The 27,197-nt window shown below is 36.0% G+C and overlaps 1 pseudogene; it reads left to right on the top strand.

Moving 5' to 3' along the window:
* The first annotated feature begins 9,097 nt into the window (after positions 1-9,097).
* LOC118983061 (polyadenylate-binding protein 2-like) lies at positions 9,098-17,534 on the top strand (annotated as a pseudogene).
* Positions 17,535-27,197: the final 9,663 nt, after the last annotated feature.

Raw genomic sequence — 27,197 nt, 5'->3', positions numbered from 1 at the left:
TAACTTTGTTTTTCTACTTTGATTACTTTGAATATTCTCATTCCTTTTTATTTCCATGTAGATTTATAATTAAATTGTCAATTTCCACAAAAAACAAAACTAGGATTATTATTGGGGTTCATCAACAAGATCAATTTGTGGGAAACATGATATCATTACAGTATTGTATCTTTCTATATATGAACATGATAAATTCTTCTACTTATTTAGGTCTTGGATTTTTCAGGAAAAAATGTTTTTTAATTTTATCTTTTCAGGCCTCAAATGTATTTTTTTTATCATTTCATTTTATTTTTTCCCAATTTTTTAATTTAATTATTTTTCAAGTACAGTTTTCTGTCTCTTACTCCCATCCCATCCCACCCCCATATTCCCCCTCCCTCCCATTTCCACCCTTCTCAGTTGTTGTCCATGTATCCTTTATATATGTTCCTCTAAATCCCTCCCCTATTTCCCCTGAAATTCCCTCCCCTTTCCCCTCTGGTCACTGTCCCCCTGTTCTCTATTTCAGTGTCTTTGGTTATATTTTGCTTGCTTGTTTGTTTTGTTGTTTAGCTTCCTGTTAAAGGTGAGATCATATGATATTTGTCCTTCAACACCTGGCTTATTTCACTCAGCATAATGCTTTCCAGTTCCATCCATGCTGTTGCAAAAGGAGCTCCTTCTTTCTTTCTGCTGCATAGAATTCCATTGTGTATATGTACCATAGTTTTTGATCCATTCATTTACTGACAGGCACCTAGATTGCTTCCAACTCTTGGCTATTGTAAATGGAGCTGCTATGAACATTGGGGTGCATATGTTCTTTGGGATTGGTGTTTTAAGATTCTTAGGATACAATCCTAGCAGTGGAATTGCTGGGTCAAAAGGCAGGTCCAATTTTAGTTTTCTGAGAAAATTCCATGCTGTTCTCCACAATAGTGTACCAGTCTGCAATCCCACCAACAGTGGACCAGAGTCCCCTTTTCCCCACACCCTCTCCAACATTTGTTGTTTATTGCTTTGTTGATGATAGCCATTCTGACTGGTGTAAAGCGGTATCTCATTGTGGTTTTAATTTGCATCTCTCTGATAGCTAGCGATATTGAGCATCTCTTCATGTGTCTCTGGATCCTCTGTATGTCCTCCTTGCAGAAGTGTCTGTTCAAGTCCTTTCCCCATTTGTTAATTGGGTTAGTTGTCTTCTTAGAGTGAAGTCGTGTGAGTTCTTTCTATGTTTTGGAGATTAAACCTTTGTCTGAGGTATCATTGGCCAATATGTTTTCCCATATACTTGGTTGCCTTTTTATTTTAATGCTGTTTTCTTTAGCTGTGCAGAAGCTTTTTATTTTGATGAGATCCCATTTGTTTATTCTTTCCTTTATATTCCTTGCTCTAGGGGACATATCAGTAAAAATGTTGCTGCGTGAAATATCTGAGACTTTCCTGCCAATGTTCTCCTCTAGGACTTCAATGGTGTCACGGCTTATATTTAAGTCTTTTATCCACCTTGAATTTATTTTGGTGTATGGTGTAAGTTGGTGCTCGAGTTTCATTTTTTTTTTGCATGTAGCTGTCCAGTTCTCCCAACACCATTTGTTGAAGAGGCTATCTTAACCCCATTTTACGTTACTTCCCCCTTTGTCGAATATTAATTGACTGTAGAGAGTTGGGTTTATTTCTGGGTTCTCTATTCTGTTCCATTGGTCTATGTGCCTGTTTTTATGCCAGTACCAGGCTGTTTTGATTACAGTGGCCTTGTAATACAGTTTGATATCAGGTATTGTGATCCCTCCTACTTTGTTCTTCTTTCTTAACATTGCAGCTGCTATTCGGGGTCTTTTATGGTTCCATATAAATTTTTGAAGTGTTTGTTCTATGTCTGTGAAATATGCCATTGGTACTTTAATAGGTATTGCATTGAATCTGTAAATTGCTTTGGGTAGTATGGACATTTTGATGATGTTAATTCTTCCAATCCATGAACACGGTATACGTCTCCATTTGTTTGTGTCTTCCTTGATTTCTGTCTTCAGTGTTGTGTAATTTTCTGCATACAGGTCTTTAACCTCCTTGGTTAGATTTATTCCCAGATATTTTATTTTTCTTTTTGCTATATCGAATGGGATTTTTTTCTTGATTTCTGCTTCTGCTGATTCATTGTTAGTATACAGAAATGCCTTTGATTTCTGGATATTGACTTTGTATCCCGCTGTTTTGCCAAATTCATTTATTAGTTCCAGCAGTTTTTTGGTAGAGTCTATAGGATTTTCCATGTACACTATCATGTCATCTGCAAAGAGTGACAGTTTAGTTTCCTCCTTTCCGATTTGGATGCCTTTTATTTCTTTTTCTTGTCTGATCGCTGAGGCTAAAACTTCCCATACTATATTAAAAAGAAATGGTGAAAGTGGACAACCTTGTCTTGCTCCTGATCTTAGTGGAAAAGCTTTTAGTTTTTGCCCATTGAGTATGATGTTGGCTGTAGGTCTTTCATATATGGCCTTTATTATATTGAGGAATGCTCCCTCTATTCCCACATTGCTGAGTACCTTTATCATAAATGGGTGTTGTACCTTATCAAAAGCTTTTTCCGCATCTATTGATATGACCATGTGGTTTTTGTCTTTGTTTTGTTTATGTGATGTATTACATTTACTAATTTGTGGATATTGAACCATCCTTGCACCCCTGGGATGAATTCCACTTGGTCGTGGTGTATGATCTTTTTGATGTATTGTTGGATGCAATTTGCCAATATTTTGTTGAGGATTTTAGCATGTATGTTCATCAGCAATATTGGCCTGTAGTTTTCTTTCTTTGTTGTGTCTCTATCTGGCTTTGGAGTTAGGATGATGCTGGCTTCATAAAAAGAGTTGGGGAGTTTTCCCTCTGTTTGGATTTTTGGAATAGTCTGTGAAGAATAGGGGTTAGCTCTTCCTTAAAAGCTTTGTAGAATTCTCCTGTGAAACCATCTGGTCCAGGGCTTTTGTGTGATGGGAGTTTTTTGATTACTTCTTCAATTTCATCTGCTGTTATTGGCCTGTTCAGGTTTTCTACTTCTTTTTCATTGAGTTTTGGAAGATTATATTTTTCAGGAAATTTGTCCATTTCACCTAGGTTTTCAAATATCTTGGCATACAATTCTGCATAGTAATTTCTTACAATACCTTCTATTTCTGTGGTATCAGTTGTAATCTCTCCTCTTTCATTTCTGATTGTGTTTATTTGGGTCCTCTCTCTTCTTTTCTTGATGAGCCTACTTAAAGGCTTGTCTATTGTGTTTTTCTTTTCAAAAAACCAACTCCTAGATTCATTGATCCTTAGAATTGTGCTTTTCATCTCTATGTCATTTAATTCTGCCCTGATCTTGATTATTTCCTTCCTTGTACTTGCTCTGGGATGTCTTTTTTGTTGTTCTTTGAGTTCTTGCAGGCGTCGGGTTAGGATGTTTGTTTGAAATGTTTCTATCCTCTTTAGGTAGGCCTGTATTGCTATGAACTTCCCTCTCAGGACTGCCTTTACTGTGTCCCATAAGTTTTGGGTTGTTGTCAGTTCATTTTCATTTGTTTCCAGAAGCTTTTTAATTTCTTCCCTAATTTCAATCTTGACCCATTTGTTGTTTAATAGCAAACCATTCAGTCTCCATGCTTTTGGGTGTTTTGGGTTTTTTCCTTTGGGGTTGGTTTCTAATTTCAGTCCCTTGTGATCAGAGAAAATGCTTGGTATGATTTCAATTTTCTTGAATTTGTTGAGGCTCATTTTGTGTCTTATCATGTGGTCTATCTTTGAAAATGTTCCATGTGCATTTGAAAAGAATGTGTATTTAGCTTCTTTGGGATGAAGGGCTCTATATATATCAGTCAAGTCCATTTCATCTAGGGTGTTGTTTAGTGCAGCTATATCTTTGTTAATATTTTGTTTGGAAGATCTGTCCATTTTTGACAGTGGGGTGTTAAAATCCCCTACTATAATTGTGTTGCTGTCAATATCTTTCTTGAAGTCTTCTAGGATTTTTCTTATATATTTGGGTGCTCCTATGTTGGTTGCATATATATTTATGATGTTAATGTCTTCTTGGTGCATTCTCCCCTTGAGTATTATGAAGTGACCTTCTGGGTCTCTCTTTATGGCCCTTTTTTTGAACTCTGTTTTGTCTGATATTAGAATTGCTACTCTGGCTTTTTTTTCTTGACCATTTGCTTGGAAAATTTTTTTCCAGCCTTTCACTTTTAGTCTGTGATGGTCCTTTGTCCTGAGGTGGGTCTCCTGTAGGCAGCATATGTGTGGGTCATGCTTTCTTATCCATTCAGCTATTCTTTGTCTTTTGATTGGAGCATTTAATCCATTTATATTCAAGGTTATTATTGAAAGGTACTTATTCATTGCCATGTTTGTCCCGATGAGTCCTCCGTGGCAGACGTCCCTGTTGCTGGACACAGATGGAAGCCTCTGGGCCCCGACCGCTGCGGCAGCTGCAGCTCCAGGGCCGTTATGCACCAGCTGAGGGCTGCCGCTGGCCTGGCCGCCTCCGTCCTTACTCACGTCCCTGAGACCCCAATGACCTGTAGCTGTTTAGTTCGTCACTATCTCTGGCCTCTTATTTTCATAAATGCTGGGGAATTGTTGACTGTGGAATTGATTGTGCTGTTCTTCAGTAAATCTGCCAGGATTTTCTCCCAGGGGTACGAGAACTGGAGTTGCTCCGTCCCACTCCACCGCCATTTTCCTCTGCCTCAAATGTATTTTATAATATTTCTGGTACTAGTAAAATTGGTTTTGGGTATTTTAAAGGTCATTTTCCATTTGTAGTTGTATATAAATAAATACATTTTAATTTGTTTTCATACTACATCTTACTTTTATTTTTAAAAAATTTTTATTGGTGTTCAAATAAAGTTTTCTTCATTTTCCCATGACCACTTTTCCCTGCCCTACCCATGTCCACCTTCCACCCTCAATCCCAACCCCCCTTGGTTCCATCTATAGGTCCCTCATTCATGTTCATTTATGTCAATTTCCCTTCTTTCCCATATTATTTCCCTATCCCCTCCCCTCTGGTTACTGTCATCGGTTTCAATGTCTCTGGCTATATTTTGCTTGCAAGTGTTTTGTTCATTAGGTTCCACATATAGGTGAGATCATATGGTATTTGTCTTTCACCGCCTGACTTATTTCACTTAGCATAATACTTTCTAGTTCCATTCATGTTGTTGCAGAGGGTAGGAGCTCCTTCTTTCTTTCTGCTGCATAGAATTCCATTGTGTAAACGTACCACATTTTTGATCCACTCATTTGCCTAAGGGTACCTAGTAAACACAATTTTAAAAATACCAACTTTGTATCACGCAACTTTGCTCAATTAACTTATTAATACAAATTATAAATTTTTTGCATTTCTTACATATGCAATCATTTAAAATTTATTCTTAAAATAAAGAAAGCTTTATTTTTTTCTGTTTTATTCTATGCTTTTTATTTTTTCTTCTTGCCTAATAGTACTGGTTAGGATCTCCAGTAGAATGTTTAATAGAAGGGGTAATGATAAGCATTCGTGCAATGCTCCTGTTTTTAGGAGAATTGAGTTTAGTTATTTATTGTTCAATTTAATGTTTACTCTAGCCTTATTGTAGAATTTTTTTAGATTTTGTAAGTTCTCTTTAATTGCTATCTCTTTTTTTCACAGTAACATATTTGTGAGGGTTTATTTTAAAAGTAAGAATAGATATTTAGAAAAGCAAACTCATTCAGATTTCTCCTCTGGAAGGATTTGGGGAAGAGAGAGCACTTTATACACATACATGAATGTTTGTAAGATAATTTTATAAACAATATGTTGAAAGTTTTTACAAAATTGAAGATAAAGGTCACAGACTTTAACTTGTTTTGAGCATTGAAAATTGTTCACATTTGCTGCAATGTTTTTCTTTCTTTATTGTTGTTCAAGTACAGTTGTCTCCAATTTCTCCCACCACTCTCCCCTGCCCAATCCACCTCCACCTTCCACGCAAAATCCTTATCTGCTTTGGCTTTGTCCATGGGTCCTTTATACATGTTCCTTGATGACCCTTCCCATTCTTTCTCCTGTTATCCCCCTCCCCTCTGGTCACTGTCAGTTTGTTATGTATTTCAATGTCTATGGTTATATTTTGCTTGCTTGTTTGTTTTGTTGATTAGGTTCCTGTTAAAGGTGAGACCATGTGGCATTTGTCTTTCACTGCCTGGCTTATTTCACTCAGCATAATGCTTTCTAGATCCATCCATGTTGTCATGAATGGGAAGAGTTCCTTCTTTCTTCCTGCTGTGCAGTTTTTTGATCCACTCATTTACTGATGGGCCCTTAGGCTGCTTCCAGCGCTTGATTATTGTAAATTTCACTGGTATGAACATTGGGGTGCATAGGTTTCTTTTGAATTGGTGTTTCAGGATTCTTAGGGTGTAATCCCAGCAGTAGAAAGGCAGGGAAATCTCAGATATTCCACACAGCAATATTTTCATGAATATATCCCCTAGAGCAAGGGGCATAAAGGAAAGAATAAACAAATGAGACTTCATCAAGTTAAAAACCTTCAGCACATCTAAAGAAGATATTGGCAAAATGAAAAGGAAACAAACTGCATGGGAAAATATATTTGCCAATGGTACCTCGACAAGGATTTTATCTCCAAAATATATAAAAAACTCAAAAGTTTCAATGCCAGGGAGACAAACAATTCAATTTAAAAAGGGCAAAAGACCAGAACAATTATCCAAGGAGAACATACATAGGGCCCAGAGACATATGAAAAGATGCTCAGCATCACTAGCTATCAGAGAGATGCAAGTTAAAACCATAAGAGATACCACCTCACATGGGTCCAAATGGCCATCATACACAAATCAACAAACAAGTGCTGGTGAGGATGTGGAGAAAAAGGAACCCTAGTGCACTGTTGGTGGGAATGCAGACTGGTGCAGTCACTATGGAAAACAGTATGGAATTTCCTCAAAAAACTAAAAATGAAACTGCCTTTTAATAATTTTATAAGGAGTAAGGGTCTAAGTTTATCAATTTGATTATATTTCAATTGAGATTATCATAGTGTATTTTCTCCTTTTTATGTTAAAATAAGAACTTATGATTATTGGCTTTTTATTCAACAATTATTGATTTTTGAATTTTAAATGAATCATGCACACCTGGAACAAACCTCCTTGACTTTTGTGTATTATCTTTTTGCATATTAGCAAAATTCAATTTGCTAATATTTTGTTTAGAATTTTTGCATTAATGTATAAAAGAAAGATTCAAATATGAGGTCTATAGGAAATATATTTTAAGGACACAGATTATTTGAATATATAAAGATGTAAAGAGATTTACTATGCAAAGAATATCCAAACAAGAGCTGAAGTAGATATACTAATACAAGATACAATATACTTGAAGGCAAAAAAATGTTCCTAAGACAAAAAAATGTAATTTTATAATGATAAGAACAGTTTTTCTACAAAATATAACAATTATAAACATAAATTTACCTAACAAAATAAATCCAAAATTTAAGAAGTAGAAGGTGAAATAATTTAAGGGAGAAATAGACAATTCAGTAATAACAGTAAGGCACATGAATACCTCACTTTGCTAAATAGATAAAGTGGCTTAAAACAAGGAAATATGAGACATGAACAACACTAGATACAAAGTAGACCTACCAGACATGTATAAAACACAATTTAATAACCGCAGAATGAACATTCTTCTGAAATGAAGATGGAGTATTCTCTAGGATAAATGATGTTTTGAGACAAAAATAAGCCAAATAAATTTAAAATGATTTAAATCATATGATATACATTCTTTGAATGAAATAGAATATTGACTTCACAGAAATAAAAGGACTGTAAGAGAATATGATGCACAATTATATGCCAAAAATCAGTTAACTAGATAAAATAGACAAATGTCTAAAAGGGCAGAAACTACTGAGTTTCTGTGAGAAACAAACTCAAAAAGAAAATATGATAGAAAAAGACTAAGAGGATCAGATAATTAGTTCAGGGGCATTGGGAGTAAGCGGTGATGGGCACAGGCTTTTTGTTTGTTTGTTTTCTGGGTTTTTGAGAAGTTATAAAAATTTAATCTTAGATTATGGTGATGGCAACAAAACTCTGTGAATATACTGACATCCTGAACTGTACACTTTAAATAGTGAATTTTATGGTATGTGATTTGTATCTCAATAAAGAATATTTAATAAGAAACCAGTGCAAAAGTAAAAAGTTGGAGCGAAATAAGAAATTTAGTTACAGTATATATATTTATTCATGTCCTTTATGTTCTCATACTAATGTAAACACTGTTATTTTCAATGTTTAGAATAATCTGTAGACAAAGTCTGAACAACTTACATTCTATGATTGAAAATTATGTAAATGCTCAACATTTGCAGTAAAAAAGTACAGGTATACACAACAGATATGAGGTGATGGAAAGGAGTAAGAGAACTCAATTGGAAATATAACTGCTAATGTCCTTATCTTACAAAGTGCAAATTGAAAGACCTTGTTTATATTTGATGGAAGAAGACATTAGGGTATATTACTTATAAAAACAATAAATATAGGTACTAAAATAGAGATGTAATTTTATTTTCATGGTATTTCCTCGGCAGGGTATAAGTAAGCTTATTTCTAATCTAATATATCAGGAAGTCAAAAGATTGATGAGTCAAGATTCAGCAGTATAAGCATATTACTTACAGACAGACATAGAAGTGATGACCAGAAGAGGGAGTTAAAATATTAGGAATGGTTCCCTTGGGGGAAGGGTAGAGCCTAGGATTGTTTTCATAATAAGTCTCCTCTGTTATTTGATTAAAACATACTATTTGGTTCAACAACATATTTTCAGTATATAAGTTTGAAAATTTCTCTTAAAAGAGAAGCCAACAGTGGTTATTGAAAATTTATTATTATGTTTTCTGTGGAAGTATGGTTCTTGCAGTGTCTAAGGAAAAGAACTTCCTGAGACCTGCATGGGAGGATGGGGCTCTGTGGTATGGTTTATGGATGATGTAAAATTAAGGGGGTTCCCATCCTGGCCTTCAAATGTCCCATCTCCATTTTCCCTGTCACCATGGAAAATGTCCAGTCTTGTCTTCAGCAGGGCCAGGATGAAGACCACTGTCCAGAGTCTATGCTTCAGATTAAAATACAGTCCAGCATCCAGTTAGCTTAGGGTGTGTTTCCAGCTGTATTCCATTGCTGTGCTTTGGTATTCAGGCTCCCTCCTGGAGGCCATGAGCCATGTTGCTGCTAGGGCCATATGACCATGTAAAGAATAGGTACATGATCTGTGCAAGTACAGGTTGAGAGAAAGACAGAGACAGAGAAACTTCTTTGTTTGCCAGGAGTTATATTAGCTTGGGTGTGGACCAGGTGCTTACTCAAAATGGCCAATCTACTTCCTAAACTTTTGTGGGTTTTGGATAGGGTCCACCACCCAGGTGGACTGGCAGGCTTCTATTGTCCAGCACCACTCCCTGTGCACCCCAAAAATCAGGTACCAGAGGGAAGAAAGGACGGGTGTTAATCCCCTTGGTAGAGCATGATGCTGTAATCCCCTGCGGGGTGAAGCTGTAGTTTCCTGGTGAAGCAAACAGGCTCATGCTTCCCATGTTATTAAGCCTAATAACAATGCCTGATTCCTTTTGTTCCCCGTCTTAATATCTAGCTAAACACCAACAGTAAAAATTACAAATAAAATCAAGTACTGAAAATACTCTCCCTAAAGAGGTTCCACAAAGTATGTATTGTAGTACTATCTCCATGGATGGTAATAAATGTATTTCATGTTTTTCCTACAGAGATAGGAAAATGTGAGTCTTTAGAAGGGAATGACAATTCTTCTAAGACTGACAAAAAGGACCTTGATTGACACCCCTTAAACTCTGGACAAAGTGAGTATCAGTATCCACAGCTGCTCAGAGGCTTGAATTTATTCCTGAAAACCAGGAGACAATTGATGGGACAGAAAGGCAGTTAATTTGAAAAGAATAAAAGAAACTGACTCTTTGCAATGGCTATGGTTGACCTGTGAAATTCTCCTCCATCCCAGGTTACTAAGGAGAGTCATTTGCGGCTGACTTAAAACTGAATACTGAATGTTCATAGTCATGCAAACTAAGGAAACAGCAGGAAGGAAAGTAACCCTTTAAAGGAAATGCGCCACCACATAAGCTCCCTCTTTAAAGATTGCTAGTAGAAAGTTATACTAATGGTTTTAATATTGGGTAGAGAAACCTTTAAATTTTATTCCCGAAACTAATAGATTGTAAGTGCTCTGTTACCCCTCCCTAAGATTTAGCCATAATGTGTAGAAAGACACCAAAATACACAGAGAAACTAAATATTTTCCATTCACTAACAACTGTGCCTGGTAAATACAGGAAATACTAACACATGGGAAGGTTATGTGCGCCTTATTAGACTGTATGTTAAGGTAGCTCCTGTGGACCTGTGTCCTTTTACAGGCTCTTAGGTCTTCAAGAATTTACAGCAATGAACACTGAAGACCCTCAAGCTAGATGTGGGAAGGCTGTGGTGCCCTCTGAATATGGAGTGTTGGGGGCACAGGCTCTTTGGTGCTGAAACAGGTCAGTGACTGACTGATCAGGATGTGATCTCTACACTAAAAACCTAGGTGCTCTGAGTGAGAGGGGATTTATTGTCAGGTTCCATAGATACTGTGCCCAGCAGAGAAAAAAATTGTCCTGAACCACATATTCTCACATTTCTTACAGTAAATTTAACTCCACTATAAACTTACAGGACTACTCTCATAGAAGTGTTTTGCAATTGACTGAAATTTGTTATGTGGCGCATGACTATATGTAACAGTATCATTTCACTCATAATTATAAGAGGTCTGTCCAGAAAAAGCCCAGCCATTATTAATACTAAAATGGTTTGCATGACACTGATATAACCCAGCAGCCAAGGGGAGTGGACTGGAATGCACATGTGTGAACAATGACAACTTCATTGTACTAGTCAGTGGGGGCAGTACATGCCATTGAGTGAGCATGTGTACTGTGTGGCTGTTGCATTCAAAATGACTGAGCAAGTAGAGCAGTGAATCTGCATCCAATTTTGCATTAAGCTTGACCGTTCTTCTGCAGAAACTATTGGGATGATTCAAGGGGCTACAGCTTTGGGAAGCTGGTGATTGTCAGCTTCATAATAAGAGGAAGAGATTTCAGACCATCAATGAGATCCAGGAAAATACTAGGAGGCAGCTGATGGAGAATGGAAGAACTGTGTGAGGTCCCAAGGTCCCTACTTTGAAGGGTGACTGAGGCATCATTGTCCTATGTGCAATGATTCTTGTATATTGTATCTTCTTCAATTAATGTTTATTTTTCACATTACATGGCTGGATACCTTCTGGGAAGACCACAGTGTATGCCCAGGATAACATGTGAAACACATATTAGCTTTGAAAACATGTGCTAACATAAAAATGTATATATGAATGTTTATAACAGAATTATTCATATTAGCAAAAAGGTGAAAATGACCCAACTATCTAGTAATTGATGAATGGATAAATATAATGTGATGTATCCACACAATGGATACATAAAATTCAGCCATAAAATCAAATAAATGACCAATGCTATAACATGGATGAAGCTCTAAAATATTATGGAAAGGGGAAGAAACCAGTCAAAAAAGACTACCTATTATATGATTTTTTTAATATGAAATGTACAGAATAGGCAAATCCATAGAGACAGAACACAGATTAGTACTTACTTGCCAGGAGCTGGGAGCAGAGGGTATGGGGGGTGCCTATAATTGGTATGAGGTTTCTTTATGAGTGAGGAAAATATTCTAAATTTAGGTACTGACAAGGTTACACATCTGTAAATGTACTAAAAACCATTAAATAGTACACCGAAATGGTGAGCTTTGTGTTATATAAATTACATTGCAATAAAGACATTAGAAAATAATAAAAGTGAATATTCAATGCATTTTTTCAACATATAGATAAGTAGGAATTAGTAAAAGTAAGGATGGAGCTAGTATTTTAAGGCTAATATCTGAACAAATTAATAATGTAGTTTCAACCAGACCAAACTCTCAGGGCTAAGATAATTTCATGAATTATTAGTGTGTTACCAAATTATACTAAGAAAGAATGTGTTTATGTGCAGGATATATTCACTCGCAAATAAATGATATAAAGTAGGAATAGCTGTTAGAAAAACAAATTGCCGCATTATTCTTTTATAAATACATACCTTCACATACATGCAAACACATTCTACTCTGCAATTAGAATTCAACAGATTTTACAATATATCCATTATACCATTCAGGGGATAATTGAGGGATGTAACACATACCATATGATTACTCAGAGTCATCCAAAACATTAATTATAGCTTTAGTAATAGTTTTTGACATACCAACCTCAAATAAACAGTTATTACAAAAATAATGTAGAAATATACAAGGGGGACCCCATAAAACTGGAATTTATTTATTAAAAAATTGTGTATTTGCTATGGCTGGTGTGGCTGGTATGATTGAGTGATGGCCTGCAAATCAAAGGGTCACTGGTTTGATTCCCAGTCAGGGCACATGCCTGGGTTGCGAGCCAGGTCCCCAGCTGGGGATGTGTGAGGGGCAACCACACATTAATATTTCTTTCTCTCTTTCTCCCTTCCCTTCCCCCTCTCTAAAAATAAATAAGTAAAATGTTTTAAAAAGTTGTGCATTTATTCCTACATGTTAAACTTTGGTCACCTTCAAAGTATTCTCCATTTGATGTACTATACCTATTGAGACTTTTTCCCACTGCTCAAAACAGTTTTTGATCTTGTGGATTTTGATGCTGTTTTTTGCTTCTGCTGTTTTTTGTTTCACCTCTTCCACATTGGCAAAACATTTCAATTTGAGGACTTTTTCATCTGGAAAAAGAAAAGAAAGTCACCTGGGGAAAGATTGTGTGAAGAGGGAAGTTGGAGCTTGGGGGTCATGCTGTTTGTGGTCAAAAACTGCTGAACACTCAGCGTGGCATGGGCAGGTGCGCTCATAAATCATCCATGAGATGGGCAAACACATTGAGTCTTCAAAAAAATTCACTGAAGCTGAGTTCAGCCTCTTACAACACCACCAGCTGGTGCACTGATACAGATGGGTTCCTAGAACACTCACTCAGCCAGGAAAGCCTGTACTATCAGGGGCCTGCCCTCCAGGAGATAATTCTGTCTTTTTTGGGGGTCCCCCTTCCTTGAACTCAGATCAAGAATACTGTTAAATAAATGACTAAGTGGATCAGATAATCACCGAGGTGGAATTATGAGAAACATTAAGAACATATTGGAAACTGATTCACAATAAAATGTCATTCGAGAAAAAAAACCTCATGTGGTAAACAAGTAAAATGTGTTATATACTGTTACTACTTTTAATTCAGTGCCTCAGCTCTGAAACCTTCATTTTATTATCAAATTATAGCTCAACATCTAAAGCTCTCTTTACAAAAATGCCAATTTCTGTTATTTGTAGACTATTGATATTCTTCATTGCATTCTGCCCTAGTCATATGTCCATATCTAATCCTGCACTTTCTGTATTCCAGCCCAGGAATAAACCATTTCAACAAGGAGCCATAGCCCTTTTTTATTGGCAACAGTATTTTGAAACAGTTCTGGGGACTAAGTGTGCACATCGTTACTGGTGTCATTGCATTTAGGGCTTCAGTGGAGCAAGCTAGGCAATATATTAATAACAACAATAAAGAAAATCATAAGTTCTTAAGGATATGCTCAATTAAAATTAAACATTAAATTAAATTTTCTTAAATTGTTTTGGCTTAATGTATGTCTTTTCTCTTTGGTTCTTAAGAAAGGTTAGCAAATAAACTTTATTTTATTTGATTTTTCCTACAATATACATAAAAGCTTCAAAATTACAACGTCAATATTGCTGCTGAGAGTATAATTACTAAGTGGATTTTTAATTTTCTCTGCCTTTTTTCTTTTTTTAAAGATTTTATTTATTTATTCCTAGAGAGGGGAAGGGAGGGAGAAAGAGAGGGAGAGAAACATCAATGTGTGGTTGCCTCTCACATGGCCTCCACTGGAAACCAGGCACACCACCCAGGCATGTGCCCTGTGTCATTGGGAATCAAACCAGTGACCCTTTGGTTCTCAGGCTGGCACACAATCCACTGAGCCACACCAGCCAGGACTTTTTTCTTTGTCTCTAAAATATATTCTATTAAAGACATACAGTCTGAACTCTATGTTCAAAAGTCACTTAAAGTTATTTTTATGTGTGGTTATTCTACCAATTTTACATGCAGGTAGGTTTGCTTATTTTAGCTTATATTCAATTTTAGATTTCATTGTTTCCCTTTATATTTTTTAAAATCCTCATCTGAGGACATTTATTATTTTTTCATTGCTTTTAGAGGAAGAGAAAGGGAGAGGGAAAGAGAGAGGAACATTAATGTGAGAAACATCAGTTGGTTGTCTCCATACATGCCCCAACTAGGAATTGAACCTGAAACCCGGGTATGTTTCCTGACCAGGGATCAAACCTGCAACCTTTTAGTTTATGGGACGGTGCTCCAACCAGCTAAGCCACACAGGCGAGGACTGTTCATCTTTTCATTTAATTATATTTTTGAATATATAACATATGTATATGGTTCAAAAATTAAAAATACATGACTGTGTATTTATAGTCTTCCATATATATTGCATAAACTCCATTCCTCTATCTGAAGTGTAAGAAGAATCATCTATGGGTGGCTAAAAGAGATTCAGGTATGATTTCTAAGCATACTGAATCACCATAGTCAGATAAATAGGAAGCATCAATGAATAAATTAATGTAGAAAGAAGGGAAGAATCATATATTTCAAAATAGGCTGGATGAAATCAGGAGATCAGCAAAATTAAGGGGGATCGAGTAGATAAACATGATACACTTTTCACTGTACAAAGTCTAATTGACATTGTAAAGATTAAAATGGATTTTATGTTCTGTACTAGCTGTTCTAAATGATTTACTTCTTAATGTTTCATAGTAGAAATGTATAAGCAAATACACATGGGATGTCATGATAGTAAAGAAAAGGCTATTCATGTTCTGTCTGTTGCTTTTGAGTATAAATAGGTCTGGGCCCACAAATGTTGTTTGTTGCTAGAGAAATCTGAGATTCATGTGAAAATTATTCTGTATGAGGCAAAGGAGGGACTATATTTAAACGAATAGTAATTTTCTCTATAATAAGCAGTGGATGTGAATATTAACAAATATTGACAATATGAAATAAGAAAAAATGAAAATGTTTTGTGATGTTGAAATATGTGATGATCTAAAGTACAAGACAATGACAACACAGAGGTGAGAGAGGCAAAAAGGACCTTAAATTGTTGAAAAGTGGTAAAAATACTAATATAATTATACTCCAATAACTCAAAGACATTTTGTTATTTTTAGGGTAAATACCAAAACAATAGTAAAAGAATGTGTAAATACAAAGCTAATAAAAATCTTGACACAAAAGTGGACAGAGAAAGATCTTTAAAAAGAGAAACAGTTAAGGTAATGCAAATAGAACATAAAGACTAAGATGATGGTTAAATGTAATTATTCTAGTAAGTACATTAAAAATTGAATAAAGAGCATGGTGACAAGTGGGTACTGGGAATATCAGAAGGGACACTTTGTAAATTATATGATTGTTTAGCAACTGCACTGTACACCTGAAGCTAATATGGAATAATATTGAATGTAAACTGTAATTGAAAAAAAATTAAAAATTGAGTCAATATTCCAATTATCAAAGAAAAATTGTCAGAGTGAATTTTCAAAAGGAAAAAAACCCTCAGTACTACTTGTAAGAGACACTCTTTAAATATAAATACACAGTAAGAGGGTGCAACATGATATACCGTGCAAGCATTAACTAAAAGAAAGATGAGGTTTTATTTTATGAATATCAGACAAACTAGATGTTAAAGTCAGAAACATTTTTAAAATTTTTCAATGACAGTCAGCATTCAGTATTATTTTATATATGTATCAGGTGTATAGCATAGAGATTAAACATTTATATAATTTACAAAAAAAACCCCAAACCATTTATATAATTTACAAAGTGATCCCCCCCAATATTTCCAGTACCTGCATGGTACTACACATATTTAACACAATAGTATATTTTATAATAATAAAAAGGCCAACCTACCAGGAAGGTATAAAAATTATATTTTTATTTACCTAATAGCATATTATCAAAATATGTAATTTATGAATGGGGAGAAATAAAATCAGAGATAAACAAGTTTTTGATCACAATAGGAGACTTTAACACATACCTCTCTAATTGATAGAAAAAATATACAAAGGCAATATAAATGTTGAGGAATGACATTTTAACAAATTTAACTTAATTGTTATATATATATTGAAAGTGGAGAAAAACAATAAAAGAGTACACATTATATTCCATTTACATGACCATAGTCAGGCCATAAAGCATGTGCCAACACCTTTAAAAGACTGAAATCATAAATAGTGTATGTTCTTTGTCCTCTGGGAATTAAACTACAAATGAATAACAAGTGATAACTATAAAATCTTCATATCTGGGGCGATGGCTGCACGGGGGCTCAGGGCCAGGCAGCTATGCCACCTTTTGCCCAGAGGGGAGGCAGAGGGTGTAGTGAAGGGGTGCAGGGGATTACTGGAATGACCCTGAATCTGAGGAACTAGACCCTGAGGAGCTGCTGCTGGAGCTCAAGCCAGAGCCCAAGCAGGGGGAGCCCGAGCCCGAGCCTGAAGAGGAGCCGTCCTGGCCCTGTGCCCCAGTGGGAACTTTGGGCCCTGGGCCTGGCTGAGGAGTCCCTGGCAGCCAGGAAGTGGAGGAGGAGTCCGGACTGGTCCAGGGTGACCTGGGGGATGGTGCCATTGAAGACCTGGAGCTGGAAGTGATCAAAACTCAACTCAGGGAAATGGAGGAAGAAGCGGAGAAGCTAAAGGAGCTACGGAACAAGGTAGAGAAGCAGAATATGAGTTCACCTCCAGGCAATGCTGGCCCAGTGATCATCTCTATTGAGAAGCTGGAGGCTGATGCCCCTTGCATCTATGTTGGCAATATGGACTATGGTGCAACAGCAGAGCAGCTGGAAGCACACTTTCATGCCTGTGGTTCAGTTAACCATGTTACCATACTCTGTGACAAATTTAGTGGCCATCCCAAAAGGTTTGCACATATAGTTCTTAGACAGAGTCAGTGAGGACTTCTCTGGCCTTAGATGAGTCCTTGTTCAGAGGCAGACAAATCAAGGTGACCCCAAAACGAACCAACAGACCAGGCATCAGCACAACAGACTAAGGTTTCTGTTTCCCACGAGCCCGATACTGTGCCTGTACCACTAACTACAGCAGTTCTCCATCTTGATCTACAGTGATTTTAACAGTAAGCCCTGGGTTGCGTCCACAGGGGCTGGGCTAGAGAGACTTCATGGTATTCGCTTTACTAAAAAAAAATGTGTATAAAGAGGAGATAGAGGGGAAAAAGGAAAGAAGGAAGAAATAATTACCAAAACAAACAAACAAACCCAGAAGATGACCTTGATGAAAAAAATATTTTAAAAAAAAGATATACTGTGGAAGGGGTGAGAATATCGTAACTAACTGCTGAGGAGGGACCTGCTTTGGGGAGTAGGGAAAGATCCAGGGAGTGGGTCAGGGGGCTGTTCATTCACTCTGGGCATTTGCCATGGACTCAACTGTGCAAGCTGCTCCTAGTTTCACTGTCTCACTTTACCCCCTTGGGGGCTGCTCAAGGATAGGTGGGCATGGATGGTATGAGGGTTTTTGTTTTTTGTACCCAGGGCTCTGGAAGAACACAAGCTGTTCTGCTTGTTATTTTCCCTCCATCTTCTCCATCACTTTCACAGTGACCTCTTGCCTGCTTCTGTCCTGCCAGGTCAACCACCCAGCCCACCCCTCTTTTCTGGCTCCTTTTCTGTTCCTCCTGGTTGCCTGGTGATCTGTTTTGTTTCTTTCTGTGTCTTTTTCTGTTTTGAATGTCTTTCTTTGCAGGTTTTGGTAGCCAGAAGATCTCCATTCTGCTACCAGTGGCTCCAGTGTAAATTCCCCTACCCCCTGGGGGAATGTACTACCTTGTTTTGGCAGGTTTGGGGACATTTTCTTGTCTTTCAGTTTTTTTCTTTGCAATTTCCTCCCTTTCGTGTGGAAGGAATTGGAGGAAGTGGGCACCGGGAGGTGGGAGGTGGATTTTGTTTATATTTTCAGGTCACTTTCAGCAGATGGGAACTTTTAAAAATACGTGTCATGAATAAAGTTTTTTAAAATAAAAATTGTTTGGCCTTTAAAAAAGCCTCATGTCTGTAAATTAGGAAATAAATTTTATTTCTAGATAACTCATAGCCAAAATAATAAATTTTGATGGATATTAGAATATATATTTTAAAATGTTAATAAAATAAAAACATAAAAAAAGGTGGGCTACACAGCTAAAATCCATGTTTAGATGGTCAGGTATGGACAGACTTAAATAAGAATAGGAGAAAGGTTAAAAATCAATGATCTTTTTCCATCTTCAGAAGGTAGAAAAATAATAGAAAACCCCAAAGTAGGAGGAAAGAAATACAAGAAGAGAAGAAGAGAATGTTATAGATATATTAATTTTATTACTGTTATAGATATATTACTGTTATAGACATATTGATTTTTATTAATTTTTATTACTACAGACGTATTAATTTTTTATTACTGTCCGGTTACAGTTGTCCCACATTTTCCCCATTGTTCTCTCCTACTCTGTCCCCCTCTTTGCCCATGCCCATGAGTACTCTATTCATGTTCCTTGGCTAGCCCCTTCCCTTTCTTTCCCATGTTATCCCCCTCCCCCCTTTCCTCTGGTCACTGTCAGTTTGTTCTTTATATGATGTCACCTATAAGTGGAACTTAATCAACAAAACAAATGAAAAAAATAGAACCAGAGACTTGCATTAAAATTTCTTAAACAAAACTATGAATAGCTACAAGTCAGTGTATTTTGATATGTGAATGAATTTCTTCAATAGTACAAAACACAAAAATGAATCAATACAAATGTGAATAGTCCTATACCAATTAAGGAACTCAGTCTGCAATTCCAGAATCATATGGTTTAACCAGTAATTTGTTCTAACATTCTATAAAGACATAACACCAGTCATATGCAAAACTTTCTAGAGAATAGAAAATCATAGGAAAAATCCCAATATATTTTGTGATGTCTGAATAACACTGATACCAAAACCTCACAAGGCCATTAGAAAAATAGAAAATTACAGAGCAAGCTCTCAAACATAAATGAAAAATTCTTAAACAAAATAGTAGCAATATAAACCCTAGGGGATATGAAAAGGATAACTAAGTACAATCAATTTCACTTTATTGCAGAAACATAAAATTGTTCAACATTTTAAAAATCAATCAGTTTAATTCACTATCATAACTGAATAATAGAGAAAGTAATATGATTATCTCAATAGATATGTAAAAAGTATTTGATAAAATTTATGATACAATTCTTAAAAAACTAGAGATATTGGAGAACTTCTTAATCTAATGAAAACTATAAGAATAAAATAGCTAACATAAAAATAAATGCTGAATGATTGCAAACTCTCCTTAGGCTCAGAAACAATAGAAAAATAGCTTTTATTATCACTTACATTCAAATTATGCTGGAGCAGTTCTGGTTCCAGGGGAGATGGAGTAAATATACTCTTTTTTCTCTCACTGAACACACCTATAAAACATGGACAGAATGCATACCATAGCTATCTGAGAAATTTGAAGTTAATAGCAGGAAAATTGAGGAAGATTGTCAGAATTTGAAGTACCACCAAATTGGTAGTGAGTTTACTATTGTTTTCCTTCAATCTAAACTCACCACAAAAACACATCTACGTGTAAACACTGTAGCACAGGTGGAGATAGCTCCAGAGAAGCCCTCTAGCTTTAGATTAAGGGTCAGGAAAGGGAATATCTAATGCTCAGCAAAAATCACACATTTTCTCCCTCTACTCTTTTGTGCACCAGCAGTCAGGAAATCTTGTGGTGGCAAAGCCAATAACCAATAATAAGAGACTGCAGGGGCCAAATTTTGAGGAGGGGTAACCTTCCTTTTCATTTAATGGAGCTGTGGTTCCAACAGGGTGGGTCTCTGTTGTTTCATTTGAACCTAGAAAATACTAGGAAAATCATTGGAAAGTGACCCCATAAAATTTATGAAATTATCCTCAAGCCATACGTTTGAGAACCAATTCAAATTAGCATACCAAAATCACTGGAGAGCTGACCCAACTTTACACTATCAACTAGGCCACAGACTGTAAACCAAGGACATATATTTTAATAGAAGGCATATTTGAAGAGTGCTACACAGGCTGTGAAAAGTGAACCGACAAGGAAACCATAGGCCATAATCTGGAACTTGCAGCGTGAACCTAACCAGGACTGAAAAAACAATAAATGTTTTCCATAGATTTTAAATAGGGCATATAGTTTCATAATTTAATGACCAAATGTTCAGGGGAAAATTCTAAATTATTTGTCATATAAATAACCATGAAGATTTAAATCCCACGGGAAAAGCCAATTAACAGGTATCAAAGGCCAAGAAGATACTGCTATTGGAATTATCTGATAATGACTCTAAAGTAGCTATTATTATAAAGAAAATACGTGCATTCATAACAGTATCAAAATACTTAGGAATACTTTTTAAGATTTTCATTTATTTTTAGAGAGGGGGAGACAGGGAGAAAGACAAAAACATCAGTGTGTGGTTGCCTCTTTCCCCTACTGGGGAACTGGCCTGTAGCCCAGGTATGTGCCCTGAGACTGGGAATGGAACCAGCAACCTTTTGGTTTGCAGGACAGCAATCAATTCACTGAGCCATACCAGCCAGAGGTGCTTAGGAATAAATTTAACTAAGGGGATACATCTGTACACTGAAAACTACAAGACTCTTGATGAAGGAAACTGAAAAAGATATAAACAAATGGAAAGATATTCTGTGTTCATGGATCACCAGAATCAATATTTTTTAAATGCCCATACTGCCCAGATACTGCATCTATATATTTAATGTAACACCTATCAAAATTTCAATGTTAGGTTTCACATAAAAAGAAAAAAATATTAACATTTGTATGGAATTACAAAAGACTCCAAATAACCCAAACAATTCTGAGAAGGAAGAAACCTGGAGGCATCATGCTTCCTGACTTCAAACTGTAGTATAAGGTGATAGTAGTCAAAATAGTATGAAACTGCCATAAAAACAGACATAAAGATGAATGGAATAGAATTAAGAACCCAGAAATAAACCTCTGCATATATGGTTAACTAGTAATTGACAAAGGAGCCAAGAATATTCATTTGGGAAAGGATAGTCTTTTCAATAAATGATGCTGAGAAAACTGTATAGTCACATTCAAAAGAATGCAACCTTGACCTTTATCTTACATCATACTCAAAAATTAACTCAGAATTCACTAAATACTGGAACTTAATATCTGAAACTGTTAAACTCCTAGACAAAAACATGGAAAAAGCTCCTTGATATGGATTTTGACACGGATTGCTTGGATATAACACCAAAATGCAAGCAACAAAGGCAAAAATCATTAAGTGGGACAGCGTTAAACTAAAAAGCTGCTGCACAGCAAAAGAAACAATCAACAAAATGAAAAAGCATCCTACAAAATGGGGGAAAATACTTGCAAACCATATATCTGATAAGAGGCTAATATCCAAAATATATAAAAAGTCATACAGATCAATAATAATGAAACAAACAATCCAATTAAAAATGGGCACAGGAAATGAATAGACATGTTTCCAAAAAAAATATACAAATGGCCAACAGGTATGTAAAGATAACCGACATCACTAATCATGAAGGAAATACAAATCAAAACAAAAATGTGATATCACCTCATACCTGTTAGAGTGGCTATTGTGAAAAAGAGAAGGGATCACAAGTGTTGGTGAGGGTGTGGAGAAAAGGGAATTCTTGTGCATTGGTGTTGGTGGTAATGTAAATTGTTGTAGTCACTATGGACAACAATATGGAATTTCCTATAAAAATAAAAAATTGAAGTAGCATGTGATCCATCAATCCTACTTCTGGATATAAACCCAAAGTAAATGAAAACAGAATATTGAAGAGATATCTGCACTTCTGTGGTTATTGTAGCATATTCACTATAAGCAAGATATGGAAACAACCTAAGTGTATGATAACAGATGAATGGATAAAGAACACATTATATATACATGAACTTTGATATATGTATACATATAAGTATATAGAATGTTCTACATATTATAACATATAGTATATATTATATTATATATGCTGTATATAATATTTTATGACACAGGAGGAAATCATTTTATTTGTGACAACATAGCTGGACCTTAAAAGCATTATGCTAAGTGAAATAAGTCAGATAGAGCCCTGGCTGGTGTGGCTCAGTGGACTGAGTACTGACCTTCAAACCAAAGGGTTGCTGGTTTGATTCCGAGTTGGGGCACATGCCTAGATTGCAGGCCAGATCCCCAGTGGGGTGTGTGTGAGAGGCAGCAACACATTGGTGTTCTTCTCTCTCTCTTTCTCCCTTTCTTCCCCTCTCTCTAAAGATAAATAAATAAAATCTTTTTAAAAAGTAAGTCAGAGAAAGACAAATACTGTATGATCTCACCTTTGTGTAGAATCTAAGAAAGCCTAACTCATAGAAACAGAGGTAGAATGGTAATTACCAGGAGCTGAGAGGTGGGGGAAATGGGGAGATGTTGGTTAAAAAATATAAACTTCCAGTTAGAAGATAAGTTCTTCTGATCTAAAGCACAAGATTGTGACTATAGTTAACAGTACTGTATTACATACTTGAATGTTAAAAGAATTGATTTTAAATGTTCTCACCACAAAAAAGAAATGGTAATTATGTGATGTGATAAAGGTATTAGCTCATGCTACATTGGTAATCATATTGTAATACATACGTGTATCAATCAACACATTGTACACCTTAAACTTACACAATGTTCCATATCAATTATGTATCAATAAAACTGAAACATAATCAAAGTGAAAACAAAAAATAAAGTAGGTATTACAAAAAAAACCTTGAACAATAAATTTTGAGCAGCCTTACAGTAATGTTACATTAGGAAGTCTTAACAAAGAAACAGAAGGTATGTAGAAAAAATTACAAAACTAAAAGTTGCATTAATTAAAATTTGAAAAAAAACTCACTGGATAGTCAACAACAGAATGGAGGTGACAGAAAAAGAGTCAGTGAACAAAAAAATAGATCTACAGATGTGACCAAGTATGAAAAACAGGGAGCATATTTTTTTAATTAAAGTGAGCAAATTCTCGGGTACTTGTGGAACAATAATAAAAGGGCTAGCCCTGGCTGGTGGAAAAGCAGCCAAACATTTGGCTCAGTGGAGTGAGCACCAGCCTGTGAACCAAAGAGTTGCTGGTTCAATTCCCAGTCAGGGCACATGCCTGTGTTACAGGCCAGATTCACCCTGTAGGGGGTGTGTGAGAGGCAAGCACACATTGATGTTTCTCTCCCTCTTTCTCCATTCTCCTCTGTCTGAAAATAAATAAATAAAATATTTAAAAAATATTTTTTAAATATTTTTAAATATTCTAGAATTGATGTCATGAGAGTCTCAGAAGTAGAGGAAAAAGCATGTAATACTGAAAAATATTTGAAAAATGATAGTTGAAAATTCTCAAGTTTGAAGAAATATATGAACCTATGCAATCAAGAAGCTTATAAAATTTCAAATAAGATAAACCAAAGAAATCTATCTCCGGGCACATCATATTCAAATTGTTGAAAACCAAAGACAAAGAAAAAATCTTGAACACATACAAAGAATAAAAGAGACCCAGAATAGCCTCAGCAATGTTGAGAAAGAAGAACAAAGTTAGAGAGATCATAATACCTGATATAAAACTATACTACAAGACCACTGTAATCAAAACAGTCTGGTACTGGCATAAGAAGAGACATATAAATCAATGGAACAGAATAGAGAGCCCAGAAATAATCCCATGTCTTTATGGTCCATTAATATTTGACAAAGGGGGCAACAGCATACAATGGAGTAAAGACACTTTCTTCAATAAATGGTGTTGGGAGAACTGGAGTGGTACATGCAAAAAGCATGAAACTGGTAGATCACCAAATTACACCATATACTGGAATAAACTCAAAATTGATAAAATACTTAAATATGAGTCATGATACCATAAAATTCTAGAGGAATACACAGGCAGTAAAATTTCAGATATCTTGTGTAGCAATATTTTTGCTGATATATCTCCAAGGGCAAGGGAAATAAAGGAAAAATAAACAAATGGGACTACATCAAATTAAAAATGTTCTGCACAGCTAAAGAAACCAACATCAAAATGAAAAAGGAACTGGACGTATGGGAGAACATATTTTCCAACAATACATGGGGCAAGGGTTTGTTCTCCAAAATATGTAAAGAACTTACATGATTCAACACCAGGAAGACAAATAACCCAATTAAAAATGGACACTAGACCTCAATAGACACTTCTCCGAGGAGGACACACAGAGGGCCCAGAGACATATGAAAGGATGTTGAGCATCACTAGCCATCAGAGAGATGCAAATTAAAACCACAAGGAGATATAACATTATACCTGCCAAATGACTATAATTAATAAATCAACAAACAACAAGTGCTGGCAAGGATGTGGAAGAAAGGGAACCCTAGTGCACTGTTGATGGGAATGCAGACTGGTGCAGCCACTGTGGAAAACAGTATGGATACTAAAAATGGAATTTTTTCCTCAGAAAACTAAAAATAGAATTGTCTTTTGACCCAGGGATTCCACTGCTGGAAATACACTCAAAGAAGCCTGAAACACCAATTCAAAAGAATTTATGCACCCACCTGTTCAGAGCAGTGCTATTTACAATAGTCAAGATTTGGAAACAGCCTAAGTGCTCATAAGTAGATGAATGGATAAAAATACTGTGATGCATTTACACAATGGAATACTATGCAACAGAAAAAAGGAATTCCTATTTTTTGCAACAATGTGAATGGAAATGGAGACAATTATGCCAAGTGAAATAAGCCAGCTGGTAAAAGACAAATACTGTATGATCTCACTTATAAGTGGAACCTAATGAACAAAATAGACTAATGAGCAAAAAAGAACCAGAGGCATACGAATATTGAACAGATTGACAACTATAAGGTGGGGGTGTGTTGGGAACTAATTGAAAGAAGATGAAGGGATTAGTTAAAGAACATACATGAAGGACCCATGGGTATGGACAATGGCGAAGGGACTGATTATGGAAGTGGGGAACCTGTGGAGGGGTGTGAAAGGGGGAAAAGTGGGACAATTGTAGTAGCATAAACAATAAAAAGAAAATATATACAGTAAACAATAAAATGAAAAAATAAATAACCTTATTTTCTCTGTTAAAAAAATAAAAATAACCAATATCCAAAATGAAAGTGGGGATATAATAACAGACCTGCAGACATTAAAAGGATATTAAGGGAATCCTAGAAAGAAGTCTATACATAAAAATTCAACAATTTAGATGAAAAGTTTTAATCCTAGAAAACCATTGTGATTGGATTTAGAATGCACCTCCCAAAATATTAGCACCTCATAATCACAAGAATCTGTGAATGTTACCTTATATAACAAAATGAGATTTTTTAAAAATGTAACTCAGTTAAGAATCTTAATACGGGAGATTATCCTGAGTTATCCAGTTAAGCCAAACATAATCACAAGGTCTCTTATAAGAGAGAAAGTGGTGTCAAGACAGAGGCAGAGAGATTTGAAGTTTTAATTCTGGCCTTGAAGATTATGGTAGGTGTTCGTAGCCAAGTACCACAAAGCATGCAGCTCAGAAGCAGAAAAAGGCAAGGAAATGAATAATCCCCTAGAGCAGTGGTTCCCAACCTTTTTGGCGCCAGGGACCTGTTCTGTGGAAGAAAACTTTTCCACGGACCGTGGACAGGCAGGTGATTTGGGGATGATTCAAGTGCACTACATTGAAGCTTACCTCCTGCTCTGTGACCTGGTTCTCAACAGGAGGTCCCTGGCCTGGAGTTTGGGGACCCCTGCCTTAGAGTCTCTTGAAGGAGCACAGCCCTGCCAACACCTTGATTTGGACCTGGTGAGATTCATTTAGACATTCTGACCTCCAGAACTGTAAGGAAACAAATTTGTGTTGTTTTAAGTCACTAAGTTTGTGGTACTAGTTACAGAAGCAACAAGAAAACTAATACAACTACAAACAAAAGTCACCTAGTGTGAAGTGGGTAATCTAAATTGTTTTATTAGAATGAAAGTAATTGAATTAGTAATTAAAAACCATCAAAAAAAATCTCTAGGCTCATATAGTTTTCCGTGTGAATTCTACTAAACACTTAAAGAAAAACACACTTCTATACAAGCTCTTTTCTATACAAGAAAATAGAAAAGGTGAGAATAATTTCCATGTACTTTTGTGAATTCAGCATTAACATGATAACAAAAACCACCAAAAAACCCCTGCAAACCAATATTACCCATGAAGATAGATGCAAAAATACGCAACAAAATATTAGCAAGTCTACTTGAGGAATATGTAAAAATAATCATATATATGTGACATGATCATATTATATCAAGTGGGTTTTGATCAAGTGGGTTTTAATCCAGGAAATGTAGGTTGCCTTCAAAATTCAGAAATAAATCAGTGTAACTCAGCCTTCAAAATAAAACATAGAGAGAGCCCTGGCTGGTGTAGCTCAGTGGACTGAGCGCAGGCCATCAAACTAAACAACCGCGGTTTGATTCCCAGTCAGGGCACATGCCTGGGTTGCAGGCCAGTTCCCAGCAGGGAATGCATGAGAGGCAACCACACGTTGATATTTCTCTCCCTCTCTCTCCTTCTCTTCCCCCTCTCTAAAAATGAATAAATAAGATCTTCAAAAAAAATAAAAACAGAGAGAGAAAAAAGTATTTGACAATATACAATGTTCTTTCATCATAAAAACTCATAGCAACTTAGAAGTAGAAAGGGTCTTCCTCAACTTCATAAAATGT

This window comes from Sturnira hondurensis, unplaced genomic scaffold, assembly GCF_014824575.4.
Source record: "Sturnira hondurensis isolate 20B ecotype Veracruz unplaced genomic scaffold, ASM1482457v3 Scaffold0002633, whole genome shotgun sequence".
NCBI lineage: Eukaryota > Metazoa > Chordata > Mammalia > Chiroptera > Phyllostomidae > Sturnira > Sturnira hondurensis.
The sequence above is the reverse complement of the archived record's forward strand: the minus strand, read 5'-3'. Positions and strand labels throughout refer to the sequence as shown.